The following is a 14402-nucleotide window of genomic DNA, read 5'->3' on the forward strand; positions in this document are numbered from 1 at the left end:
GTCACCTTTGACTGACTTTTGCTCTTTGCTATCAAAGGTGAACAGTTTTTTGCAGCATATTCCCCATGTGCTTTAACAGCCCCCCGATGGATGCTTTTGACAGAAGGTTGGAAAGAAATGTTAAAGAAGTGAAATGTCTAAACTAAGCTTCCTCTCTGCAAGAAGCTGCCACTACCTTCTGTTAGAACCACTTCTAGCTCCACTGTGGTGCACCTTGAAAAGGACCCCTTACAAAGCCAAAGATACAAATAAAGAACAAAAATCTCTGCTACAACTCTCCCTTAAAATGCTTTTAGAATATCTTTGAAGGTTTTTGCAAACATTTAGGGACTCATCTGGAAGATTATTCAGGAAGGGATGCCCAGATTTCAAGTGCATGTTGATAAATACAATTCCACCTGGCAGGTACAAAAAAAAAAAAAAACAATTGAGTTATTAGCGTTTACCTCATACAAGATTTCAAAATCACATAGTTTGAAGGATAAATAACATATAAGCATTACTAATGTGCACAGTCTCTACAAACTAAACACTGTCTGCATGAAGCCATTATAACCATCTGAAATGAAACCAAACACTCAACCAAAAGAAGTATTTTGGTATGTATAGGGCAAAATAGTTTGTTGGATTGTATTGGGTTTTTGATTTTAATGAACCAACACGGTGCTTTCCTTTCATATAGAAAAGCTTAAGAGGTAACGTTCATTATTATAGAAACATCCACATGGACAAGAAATAAGCAGTTATGGGAAGGGGGTGAGGAGTACATACATCTAGGAACTACAAAGAGATCCAACTTGGACACAGATGGTAGCATTTAAACTTAATTTTATATTCTTCAAAGAGAAATACATGGAAGTAGAAGAAGTAGACAATGTGCCTTTGCACTTCCCAGTTAACTAGAAAATTCAGTGGCATCAGTTTTTCAAGCATGTATTAAGATCTAATATTTTGTGTGATGCAGCTCTTCATTTAGAAAGAGCTTTCCAAACCACCACTAATGGATAATATAGTTACAATGACTCTTTCAAAACTGTGATACATTTCAATAGGAAAGCAGTGTGGTGCAGTATTGTGATAAATTGGATTATTGTATTCAATTCTTTGCTCCTTCCCTATTATAAAATTATTAATCTATTCCCTTAGCCATGTAGTCTCAACAGTTCTTCCCACTTTGAGGATGCTTCCTCACCCCCATTTACATTGGGCTTGGCCATGTGACTTTCTTTGAACTGTTTGTAGATATGAAATGAACAGAGGCATTAAAAAGTGTCTGTGACCTTCCAGGGCACCTCCAATAGCCATGACAAAAGTAGACCCCTAGCACACCCAAAATGAGATACATAAGCACACGTACACCGAACATAAATCCGGAGTCAAACCCGGCTGACCCACAGCCTGAAGCAGTTCTGTTCCTGCAGACCCACAGATACAGAAGTGAGAAAAATAGACAGGTATTTTAAATTGAAAGCCTGTGAATTCTGGGGTGATTTGTGTAGCATTATTGAAGCCATAGCCCGTCTTTTTTTTTGTTGTTGTTGTTTTTTTATGAAATTTATTGTCACATTGGTTTCCATACAACACCCAGTGCTCATCCCAAAAAAATGCCCTCTTCAACACCCATCATCCACCTTCCCCTCCCTCCCACCCCCCATCAACCCTCAGATTGTTCTCAGTTTTTAAGAGTCTCTTATACTTTAAGCCATATATGTCTTAACAAGTATTTAGAATGTGTACTTCAAAGTCAGAGGACTAGATCTGAACAGCCATTCTGTAGCCTGTGTAACCTTGGGCAAACTTCTTAACATAAACTGTATATGCCTGAGATATGATCACTCTATAAATAGGTGCTGTCCTCATTGACATCATCATCATCATTTTTATAATCAAGCCCTTCCTTCTATATCTAGGCTTCACTGAGTCAGTGATAGCTTGTATGAAAATAACTTGCGTAAAGCAATTACAATAGTGTCTCACACAGAGTAGACCCAATAAATATTTCTTTCCTAAACAATCTTTCCCAAAAGGTAAATGCAGAAATGAGACTCATGACTTTTGTTTCAGGAGCATCCTATGCCAAATAACCACAGTGACCAAAAATACATTATTATTTTTCTTTGCAAAAAGTGATGCATTTAAAGCTACCCTCTTAGTCCACCCCAGACTGAGCCCACCAAACCCCTTATATTTCTCTGGTTCTTAAATCCATCTAATATTTTGAACCCAATAGTCTGTGTAGTACACACACACACACACACACACACACACACACACACATGCTGTAAGTACTGCTATGAGTCCTCAGTGGGAATTTCATAAATATCTTGGGATATACTATCTTAGGCTGTTTGGACTGCTATCACAAAGTACCATAAAATGAAACGAATGGCTTAAACAAAAAAAACATTCATTTCTCACAGTTCTGGAGGCTACAACTTTGAGATCAGGGTGCCAGCATGCTCAGGATGCTGGTGAAGGCCATCTTCCAGTTTTATATGTGGCCATTTTTTCATTGTGTCTCCCACGGGTGGAAAAACAGATTCTGTTTCTTACGTTTCATCTTATTAAGAACACTAATCCTATTCATGAGGGCTCTACTCTCAACACCTAATTATAGCCCAAAGGCCCTACTTCCTAAAATCATCACACTGGAGCAGGGTGGGGAGTGAAGATTTCAACATGAGTTTGAGGGGGACACATTCAGTCTATAACATCTACCTTGTGGTTGGCACCACTGTGTCTGTTAGACTCTGCTACCACTTCCACTGGGTACCCACCATACCACAGTCCTCAGGTCCCCTGCACTGACACGGCTGCTAACTCCATACCATGGCCTTTGCTGGTGCTACGAATGCAGCGAATACCAAAGTACCAAGCTACCCAGTGCTCTATACTAATGGGAGAAACTGATCCCTTCTCTCATTCTTCACAATGTCACAAATAAACCAATGTAATAATCTCTTCTTAGTATCTTACAGAGCTTTTGGTAAAGGTAGTTCTTTCACTCTTTATTCACAATGCTCGCTCTCCTAATACCCAAAATTGAGTCTGTCATAGAAGGAATAGGGAGGGAAGAAGCTGGACTAGAAACAAATCTGAAAGATGGACACCGTTCTGTGACTAGTACTGCCCCTCTGGTTTGACAGCTAAAGCTCTGCTTTTGGGTCAAGCTTGTTTTCTTTGCCTCTTCCTGTAACAGGAGTTATTTTCTGTAGAGTCCTTTAGTCCCTCTTTGCAAATTATCTTTTACTATACGTAGTCTCACTGATCGACAAAGTCAGACTTATAATAATATTGCCTAGAGCCCCCTGCTATAAACATAGTGCTGTTTAGTCGGTGTAAAACAAAATGAATAAAAGATGAGGACAAAAACTTGAGTCCAAAGAAGTTAGATCGAGATAGTCAGCATTATTTTATTTTTTTAACCACTTGGTTATCTAATAAATATCTCAAACTTAGCATATCACAAATTAAACTCTTGATTCTTCAGGCCGCCCCCAAAACCTGCTATTCTATAGTAGTCCCCGTTTGATAAAAAGCAATTCCATCCTACTACTTGCTCAGGCCAAGAGTCTTCAAGTCACCTTTGACTCTTCTGTTTCTAACATTTCACGCGTGAAACATCAACAAATCTTTTTGGCTCTACATGCAAAATATATTGAGAATCTAGCCACTTCTCATCTTTTCCCTCACTAACTTTGTTGATTCAGGCCCCCATCACCTCTCAGCTGGATGGCTGTGAAAGCTGCCAAAGCCATCCCTGCTTCCAAACTAGACCACTTACTATCTATTCTCAGTAGAAGCCTGAGTGATTCTTTAAAATTGTAAGTCAGGAAATACCTTTGCTCTGTTCTTAGCCTATTACTCCTTTCCATCTCGCTCACAGTAAAAGCTAATGTTCTTATAACATAATTCTTATAAGACCCTTCATCACCTGACACCCAAGTCCTTCTCTTGCTCACTGTTCCAGCCTATTCATCTCCTTGCTATTTCTTCATTTCTCCAGGTCTGCTCCTATCTTAGGGATTTTATCCTCTGCCTGGAATGCCTTTCTTCTAAATATACTCTTGGCTAACTGCCTAACCTCCTACAAACATGTGGTCAGATCTCATTTTCTCAGAAGTCCTATCTTCACACTACTAACTGCCGTCTCCCAACCCCACTTCCCCATTTCCCTTACCTTGATTCTATTCCTTCATTTTTTTTTCAGAGTATTATCGGTATCTATCATAGTAAATAATGTATCCATTTATTGTTTCACTGTCTTTTGTCTATCTCCCCTCCCTCATGTAAGCTCCATGAGGGCAGGGTGCTTTACCTATTTTGTTCATTAAACACTGCTAGTCATGAATGAGCATACGAATGAGCATATACTAAAAGGAGGAAAATCAAAATTATTTCATAAAGTAGTTAATGTTTATTTATATCAAATAGTCCTTGCCACATCAGTGCTTTGCAGAGGGCCAAAGAGAGTTTTGAAATCTTACAAAACAGTTTTCTCTCTTCAATTCTAGAGTTATTTTCAAAAATATTCTGTATACACACCAACCATCCTTTTGCACCCATACACGTTCTAATTGTTTTATCCATTTCAAATGTCTTACGGATACAAACTTCACATTTGTTGATTCTCTACCTAGTCTCCTGGAACCTAAGAGGTATACACTAGTATGCAAATACCAATTCGTTCAAATGGTTACATCATGATATAATTTTCAGTAGCAGGAAAATGTCAAACACAGCTAATGTAAAAATGATATAGATGACAGATGCCACAGAGAGAGAAAGGCATTTTTGAACAAATAAAAGTAAAGTTACATTTGAGCTTCACAAGCATGTCTTATTTACATTCTAAAACAGCATGTGCTTCTTCAAGTTCACACATATATCCCAAACATAACATGTCAAAAACAAAATGCTTTTCTCCCCATTCCCCAAACTTTCTTCTTCCTTAAGAAGAAAACCAGCAGTGACACCTAACCAGTTATTCCTTCACCTTCACACCTGTTTAATACCGAGTTCTGCCAATTCTACTCCATAAATGTCTCTCAAAACCACACCCTTTTCTTTGTAGTTATTATATGCTTCTGTTACCACACTCGGCCACCATTTCTTGCCTGGACTACAGGGACACACTCTTAAGTGAATATCCACCCCAGGTCTTGCCTTTCTCAAATTCATCTTGCACAAAGCATATTTGATCTTGCCATTCCACTGCTGGAAAACCCTTCAGTAATTTCCCTTTGCTTTAAAAATCAAGTTTTTTTTTTTTTTAAGTCTTAAACATGGCTTACCAAAAAACCTTTGATATCTTAATATTGCCTGCCTCTTAAGATACAAGTAAAGGAAAACTTTTATGTTTGAGTGCAAAGTATACAGTAGGCTATTTTAAGAGAGGTGATTTAAGTTAGGTTTCCCCAGAAGCAAACCATGAGGCTAAGATTTGAGGGCAAGGAGAGAATACTGGAAAAGCCTTGGGAAGCACCAGAAAGTCCTTACCAAGAACCGCAGGTGCCTGCCGTAAGATACCTGTTACGAATGAGAACTACAAGTGCCTAAGGGATATGCTGTTACGAATGAGAACTACAAGTGCCTAAGGGATATGGTGGGGTACCAGCAGCACCTGCTAAAAGGGTATAAACAAAATGAGTCTTTTTCCTAGTAAAACAACCGGGTCAATAAAGGATCTTGAACTACATAACATATGACTAATGGTTGAAGGAATGAAGAATGTTCTACCTAGGGGGAAAAAATTATATATACATACTAAATATATATATAAATAAATATACTATATATATATATATATATATATATATATATATATATAAAATCAGAAATTTAACTCTCCCCTAAAGAACAGTTAATATTGAGTGGAGGGAAACTGAAAAGCAAATCACTTGGACCTAAAAGTTCTCGTTTATTCAGTTTCTATATTGTAATTCGTTTCCCTTGTGCTCATAAAAAGATGAGATCCGGAATATTTATGACATAGGGAATTATATGAAGGACATGTTTGCTAACTAATCAGTTAGCCTAAAATAAAATTAAATTTGGATATGATCCAAACTCTAGGCTGTGTTTTCCATTTACTATAAAGATATAAAGATTCTCTTGTGATAAAGACATTCTAGTATGTATCTAAAACCTAAACTTGTAATTTTTACGAACTGTGAAACATGTTTTAGTTAGTTACAAAATATAATGAAACATGGTTATGTAGGAGATAAATAATATTTCTCAAATTATACTTTTTAATCACTTCAAATATTTATTAGTTATTAATGCATGTTTTTGAAGTTCCTGGCCTTAAAGTTCTGCCCTTTGTTCTCAAAACATACTTTTAAAACAGAATTTAAACAGCTAGGACAGTTTTGGGTTCAGAGATGGCTGGAACATTTCACTATCTTCTTTCTCTAGAAGTATGCAACAAACATGATTAAAAATAACAGTGCTCCTGACAGTTTCTAAACACTAACTCAGTGGAGAGCTTTTATACTTTGACACAGAATAACTACCTACAAATTTTGAAATTCTGATCTGTGGTAGAGGGATCAGACTTTCTGTATGGCCATAGGGACAGACTTAAGACAAAAGTGGGAGAAGGATTTCAGCTCAAATGAAAACCGGTGGAGGAAAAAGAGGAAGAGGGAGAGCAGGAGGAGGAGGAGGAGCAGGAGGGAAGGGAGGAAAGAAAATAAAATACTTAAAAATAGCTAGGCTATTTTTAAAAGACTGGCTAAGGCTAGCAGGAGAGTTATCTAAGCATAGTTTTGGTTTGGGAATTAAAAATAACTAGCGAACATCCAGGTGACCGGACCAGATCACTTTCCTACTCTGTTTCTAGTTCTGAGATCTAGGATTCTAAGATTCTAGGGTTTATTTAACAGTAAATGTGTAAGATGAATCAGAGGAGAATATGAAGACAGGGAAATCAGTTAAGTATCCCAATAATATGGTAAGAGGTAAAGTATTACTATATAATGATCCTGGAAATGGAGAAGAGCAAAAGACATTAAAACTTTGGGTGTTTACTCTGATGAGAAGGGCAAGAGAGTAAGGATTGAAAGATGACATGAAGGTTTGGAGCCTCTGCCTAAGGAGGTTAGCAACAACTAACAGAAACAAGAACAGAGAAGGAAGAGTAGATCTGGGAGGAAATGACAGATCCGCTGTGAGTTTAAGTTCAGACTTGAAATAGATATAACCAGCAGGTAACTGGAAGTATGAAACTGGAACTTGGAGGAGAGGTCAGGACTGGGCATACAGAAGTGGAAATGCCTGCACATCAATTGTCAAAGCCATCACATTAGAAAAGACTATCTGCTGAGAGAGACTATCGAGAGAAAAGAAAACAAACAATGAAGGATCTTTTCATGCTATCTCAGTTTAAGAAATCATAGGAAGAGGGAAAGAGAAAGAGAGAAGGAGGAGGAGGAGGAAGAAGACAGGAAATGAGGGAAGGAAGGAAAATAAGGAAGGGAGGAGAAGCAAAGGAGAAAAGCAGAAAGGGAGGGAAGGGGAAGGAGGGAGAAAGGAGGGAGGGAGGCCACCTCAAGCACAACCTTTACAGATAATGAGCCAGTAAAATATTTTATATAAAAGAGTAATATAATACTCCTAATTGTAACTAACAAATGAATAATTCTGAAAACTTTATATGCACCATAATGGAATATTCTAATTGGAAAAACTCTCACTGGCAGAATTATTTTCTACTTTCCATATTAAGTGCTTGTGGCAACCTCCTAGTCATATAAGCCTGAAAGTAATGATATGCTGCTTAGTGACGAGGAAGCATCTATTGCTCATTTCAAGTTAAAATGAGATGCCAGTTCAAAATACTGTTGTTGCCATCTTTGCTTATTTGATTTAATTCCCGGGATTTGTAATTGCTGCATTGCTTTACTTCACCTAATGATACTGGATCACAATTATACAGTTTTATGGATTTGAAAAGTGTTTTCGCATGCTTCATCTCTTTCAACTCCGATGAACATCCTGTGAACTAGACAAGGAAGGTCTAATTACCAAAAGGTTTAAGTGACTTGCCCCAACTGAGTTACTGATGGAGCCAGTCCACTACTCCTTCGCTCCAGGGTCAAAACCCTCTGCTCTGTAGGAAATCGTGGTCTCTTGTTTGTAAATTTGGTTGTGCAGTTGCAGGATTCCTTTCTGAACATTCATATTCATAGAAACACAGAACATAACAGTAAGCTACCTTATATCAACTGATTTGTCCCTTCAAGCAGCAGATGAGAAAAGAAGACAAAGGAGATGTGGGGGCTTGTCCTAGACACAATCAGTTCATTAGGACAGCAGCAAGCAGGCTATGAACAAGTTATCTGTTATGTATCTATAAAGGATAAAGATGAAACTAATTTGCAATAAAAGTAACTTTGGGGGTGCCTGGGTGGCTCAGTCGGTTAAGCGTTGATTCTTGGTTTCGGCTCAGGTGACGATCTCATGGCTCGTGGGTTCAAGCCCTGCGTTGGGGTCTGCGCTGACAGTGTGAAGCCTGCTCAGGATTTTCTCTCTCACCCTTTCTGTCCGTCTCTTTCTGTCCCTCCCCTGCTTATCTCTCTCTCTCTCTCTCTCTCTCAAAATGGATACATGAACTTTAAAAAAAAAAAGTAACGTTGGTTTTTTGTTTGATTTCTTTTTACACTAAATAAAGACATCTGTTGACAAAGGTGAATAAAATTATAAAGAAGTTTTCAGAATCTCTATTTTACAGACTTATAAAATTTTAAACATACTTAATATGAGTCAGCCTCCTCCCTCTTTACTTCTCCCTTTCCATTTCCTGTAAATAACTGGAAGTAGAGAGTGAAACAGTCGGCATCTTAAAGTAACTTCCTGATCTTTAGTCTTACCATTCCATCATCTTCTTACACGTTTTCTTTAACCTATAAAAGTTTCATTCCTGCCTTTAGTTATTGCTCACAATGATCTACTTTGGTTGTTCTCCTCTTCTATCAGAGGCACTCAGCATCACTTCTTATGGAATAATGCAACGTGCAGGGATCTGAAGACATCTTCAAGCCATGCACTACTCAACCATTATGTTTCCTTCAACAAGTTAGTGATTCACCAATGGTCAGTTGTGGCGCTGTCTTAAGTAATTTTAATACAATGTATAAAAATGTATTTACCCTTTAAAAATAAACTGGATAATATTCAAGATTATTTCTGGAACACTGCAACTATAATTTTCATGCATTTTGATACGCTTTCTTAAATGAGAGATAGAAGACTGTTGTACATCTAGAGATATGAGTTTCAGAAATTATGTTTATACCTTAGGACTGAGTTTCTGTGACTGTTCTGAGCCATATACCATGGTGACAAGAAAGGCTGATAATCATTCTTTAACCTATGCACCGAATCTTCTCTCATGAAATCCAAAATACATTTGTTTGTATGTTTGTTTGTTTGGGGGGGTATAATAATATTTGGCACCATATATCAAACAATTGCTATACGCCAAAAGCTTCACCACAACCTTGTAAACTGGGTCTTACAGAATCCAATTTGTAATTCAGAAAACCAAAGCTCAGTAAAATTAAGTAACTTGTATAATATCACACAGCTAATAAGCAGTAGAACTGGGAATCAGCCAGGATCATCTCACTCTGAAGCCTGTGCTCACGTCACAAGAATAATGATATCTTGGCATCAAGATATATTTCATACATCCTAGGGAGTACCCATAACTGTCCTAGGCTCTCCCTGAGCAAAGACTAACTCAGAGTCAGGTCAGCTAAGTCAGGAATTTAAGTTGAAATGCTGAAGGAAAGAAAGGGGGGAGAGATGGAGACAGGGAGAAGCAGGGGCAGGGAACAAGGGTTGGAATGGAAGGATTCAGAAGACAAACAATTTCTCTCTCCCCCACCCCCACTTCCCTTACCCTGGGTGCATCTCGAGTTCAAAATAACTCCATGGTGGCAGCAATTAAGTTCTAACAAATGAGGCAGGTGTGTTCTTTTCTAGGAAGTGCATAGGTGGGAGCCAATGTAATAGTTCAATTTCTCTCTTCCACTTTATTGAATATACCATGCTGTGCACATCACAGTTCTTTAGGACAAATGCATTTCAAAAGAAAAATTAGTCTTGAACATTGAAACTTGCAACTGTGTATATTTTAGCAAATGTCAATCTCTATTTGCTAGGTGATTTGAGTTAGTCTGGTTCATTATGCAATTCTAAGCCTGAGAAAGTTATTTCAGATAGAAAAAAAAAAAAAAATGACTTGTCCCAAATCTTGGACTACATGCAGTTTTCAAAAGTACAACTTAAGCCATTTTCCATCATTCAGTTATAATTTTGCTTTCTACTCCCCTGCTTCCAGCTAGGTTGCAACCTCCTGGCCATAAGAAAAATTGCTTCAACTCTTACCTTAATTCTTCCATTTTCAGATAATTTCAGGTAACAGCACATACTTATTCAAGAGTTTACCATACTATTCTTCTCTCTTCTTAAAAGCTAGTCTGGTTTTTTTAAAGTTTCTCTTCAATCTTGTATCACTCTTCATTAAGGATCAAGTGCAACATTATTTATGATCATGTAAAAGAGTACTTCTAGATACAAAAATTTCCCACGAATGGGTATTTTGATTGTCAAATTTTTCCCTGAAACCTGTTTTAATATAATGTGGCAGATTAAATTTAAACCTTTGTTATTCTCTTTACCACGATATTCTAAATGGCTGCTACTGGAAGTGACTTTTGAACACGGTTTATGCCATTTGTGCCAATAATCATAATAATCATAATAATAACATTCATTATGTGCTTATACGTACCAGTGTTTCAAATTAATTATTTCACCAAAGTAACCCAAAGAAGACCATTTCATTCTATAGTTCAGATTATTTCCTTAGCTAAAATTCCAAGTGGAGGGATTCCTAGGTCCTTGAATGTCAGCAATTTATAAACCCGATATATGATTATATCCATAAAGATTCCTTTAAGTATGCTCCCCCCCCCCAGCAATGCACGAAAACTCTTTTTATTCAATACCTTTGTTGGCATTAGGTAGTCTGACTATATTCTTTTTTCAAAAATTTCCTAATTTGACAAGCAAAAAATGAGACCTCACTGTCATTTTCATTTGCATACTGATAACTCTGTTAGACTATTTTATTTCCTAATTATCTATTAATGTCACTCTATCTACAAGGATCTTCCTAGTGCTGTTGTTCCCAATTTGAAAGAACTCTTTAAATACTGAACCGATTAACCTTTGTCACATTTATTATAAATGGTTATCCCAGTTTAGCTTGCTTCTTAATTTTAGTCATTTTTATTTTGGACCTGCAGCCTTTTTATGTTCAAATAATTAAATGTATTGATCTTCATCTTTATAAATTCTTCCGTTATAAAGCCATCTTAATAAAAGGTAAATTGTTCATGTCACTCCCCTATTTTTTTGACGTTAAGTGCTGCACTCCTCAGCATAACAAACATGACCTTTGGTGATTTAGTTCGCACTATCTCTTACAAATCATCTTTCCTCACTCTCACCCTTCAACCCTTGATCTAACCTCACCAACTTCCTCCTGTAGAGGCAACCCGCTTTCTTCCCACTTCTCATTTGTGGCTCTGTCTAGTCCTTTCTTTTCCTCCCAATACCCACCATCCTCAGCTGCATCCCTTTCTCCTGATCACCTCCTCCTTGTAACTTCAAGACTCAAATCTGTGTTCTTTTCCAGGACGCCCTTCTGAAGCCACTTGCTCTGTAGACTAACTGGATGATTTCCCCAAATGTGCCATAGCATTCCAAGCTCATCTCCTTCACAACACTTACAGCACTGTGTTGTGCTGTCTCTTCCTCAACTAGATGCCAGACACTCTGCATGGGCCAATATTTACCTCATAGCATTTCCACATTATTTCACACATACTATATGTCAGTCATTATATGTTAAACAAATGAATTAATGACAAAGTTGATGGTGAAGGCTACTGGCATGTGTGGGTACATTTTATTTGTAAAATTATGCAATTTTTTTCATAACACTTGTGTAAAGAGCAGTAATTTGGGAAAAACTAAATGACTTTCAAATCCTTTTACTACTAGAAAACATTTCCTATGGAGTACCAAAGAAAGAGCAATGCTATGTCAAGAAGCAGAAACATGTTTCTGAAACCACCGGCCATCTAAATTATGCCACAGCATCTGGTTGAAGTGTCAATAAAGACAATTGATTATGGCCTTTTGGAAGATGTGCATTTTTTCTTTCTCAAAACTACATTTCCTATTTTACTCAATATTAAGGCTTAAATGTTACATCAAGGTAGAACCAAGAGACAACACCATAATAGAGACTTTTAAGGAAAAAAGAAAAGAAAAGAAAAGCTAACAAGAAAAATCTTGGAATACTGCAGTGTAATGTCAGATAAAAGGTAATTTTAAGGGAATCAGAATAATAGATAAACACATAGACAGATGATAGATAAAAAGGTTCCATTTCATTAGATACATAAATCATTTCAGAGTGAAGACCACTGATGAGAATTATAAACTTTCCCAATGACTGCCAAGTAAAGAAGTCACTGATCTTTATTTTTCTCACTCCGCCTCATGAATTTCAGCCTGATGAAAACGTTGATTCATTTTCTGAACCTATTCACAAATCACTAACTTAAAAATACAATGGGTGGGTGTAGCAGGGGGAAGGAGGTCCTGGATCCCTTATTGCACCAAGTTTCAAGTTTAAATAAAGTGCTTTGTGAAAAGTGAATATTATTGCTCTATACAATAAAAGTGGTCTCAATAAAACAAAAAATTGATCTTATCTCAATGAAAAACAAACTATGAAATCAAATAAGCATTTTGTATTCTAAGTGTAAAAACATAGTCAGGATTTCTTTTGTATTTTAATGATATGTTTCTAGAATTAGTAAAGCAGAGATAAATACAATAAATCTTAAAAAAAAAAATCCAGTCCAAAATATCCTATGACTTCACTCATATGAGGACTTTTAGATACAAAACAGATGAACATAAGGGAAGCGAAAATAATATAAAAACAGGGAGGGGGACAAAACATAAGCGACTCTTAAATGCGAAGAACAAACAGAAGGTTACTGGAGGGGTTATGGGAGGGGAGATGGAATAAATGGGTAAGGGCATTAAGGAATCTACTCCTGAAATCACTGTTGTACTATATTCTAACTTGGATGTAAATTATAAGGAAAGAAGAAAGAAAGAAAGAAAGAAAGAAAGAAAGAAAGAAAGAAAGAAAGAAAGAAAAGAAAAGAAAAAGAAAAGAAAGAAAAATCCAGTCCAACAGACGAAAATATCCAGCACACGTCACTAAATATCTGCTTATCTTCAACAACTTTTGCCCATGTTAATTAAACCTCAGGTCTTCACTTATTTTTTTCTTTAACATAAATGTTGGGTCTTTGGGCTGAATAACACACTTTACTGAAGACTTCAGTAAAGTAACTCACACAACTGAATAAGACATATGCTCTCTTTAAGGAGCTTCTAATTTAATAAAAGTATGAAAGTAAAGTGATAGACACCTTAACTTCAAAATCACAATGGGGGAGAATGATAAACAAATTCAATAATTTTACTCTGCTTAAACTAATATTACAAAACCGATCATTTAACTCACATATTAAAAATGCAAAATGTCTACAGCCATTTAAAAGAGCAATTAATTTTACCAATAAGATTAATGAAATTTGAAACAAGCTAGTTTGTTTCATCTATCAAATTGGAAAAGATTAAAAAGATAATAATACCCATAGTGAGTGAGAGTTTGGGGAAACAGACTTTCCACTCTTCTGATGAGTGAGTAAATTAATCTAATTTTTACTGAAGGCCATCTAACAATATGAATTTTCAGTATATACATCCTATATCTTCAACCTTTTTCTTTGTATTTTTTTTTTTTTTTACCTCTTTGATGCAAGGGAAACTTGACTATTTTCTAACGATAGTTTAAGTCCTAGAAGTAAGGCAGATTTTTTTCTCTCATAACTCCACACTCAGGAGCTAGAAGTGGTTTGGGTATTCTCTTTTATTTCCCCATGCCACTTCCAACTACTACTCTAGTCATATTTACAAAACACACGCACGTGTGCGCACACACACAACACACACACACACACCGTACTATTTGAAGATCAGACTTCACCACGTACCATCCCTTTCTGATGCTGTCACTCTTTTCTGAAACCGTAAGGATCATATCCACACTAGACCAGAGACAGTATTTCCATTTGAGTAAGTTCTGACCACCAAGTTGTGAGTGATATTAAACTGTACAATCTCTGGATGTCATTAAAGCACATTTACTTCCACTTATTCCCTTTCTCTTTCTGTAGTCTGCAAGGCAGATGTTGTGGTGCCAGAGTCAATCTCTGGAGGAGGACACTACCCTA

Source organism: Lynx canadensis, chromosome F2 (assembly GCF_007474595.2).
Source record: "Lynx canadensis isolate LIC74 chromosome F2, mLynCan4.pri.v2, whole genome shotgun sequence".
Lineage (NCBI taxonomy): Eukaryota > Metazoa > Chordata > Mammalia > Carnivora > Felidae > Lynx > Lynx canadensis.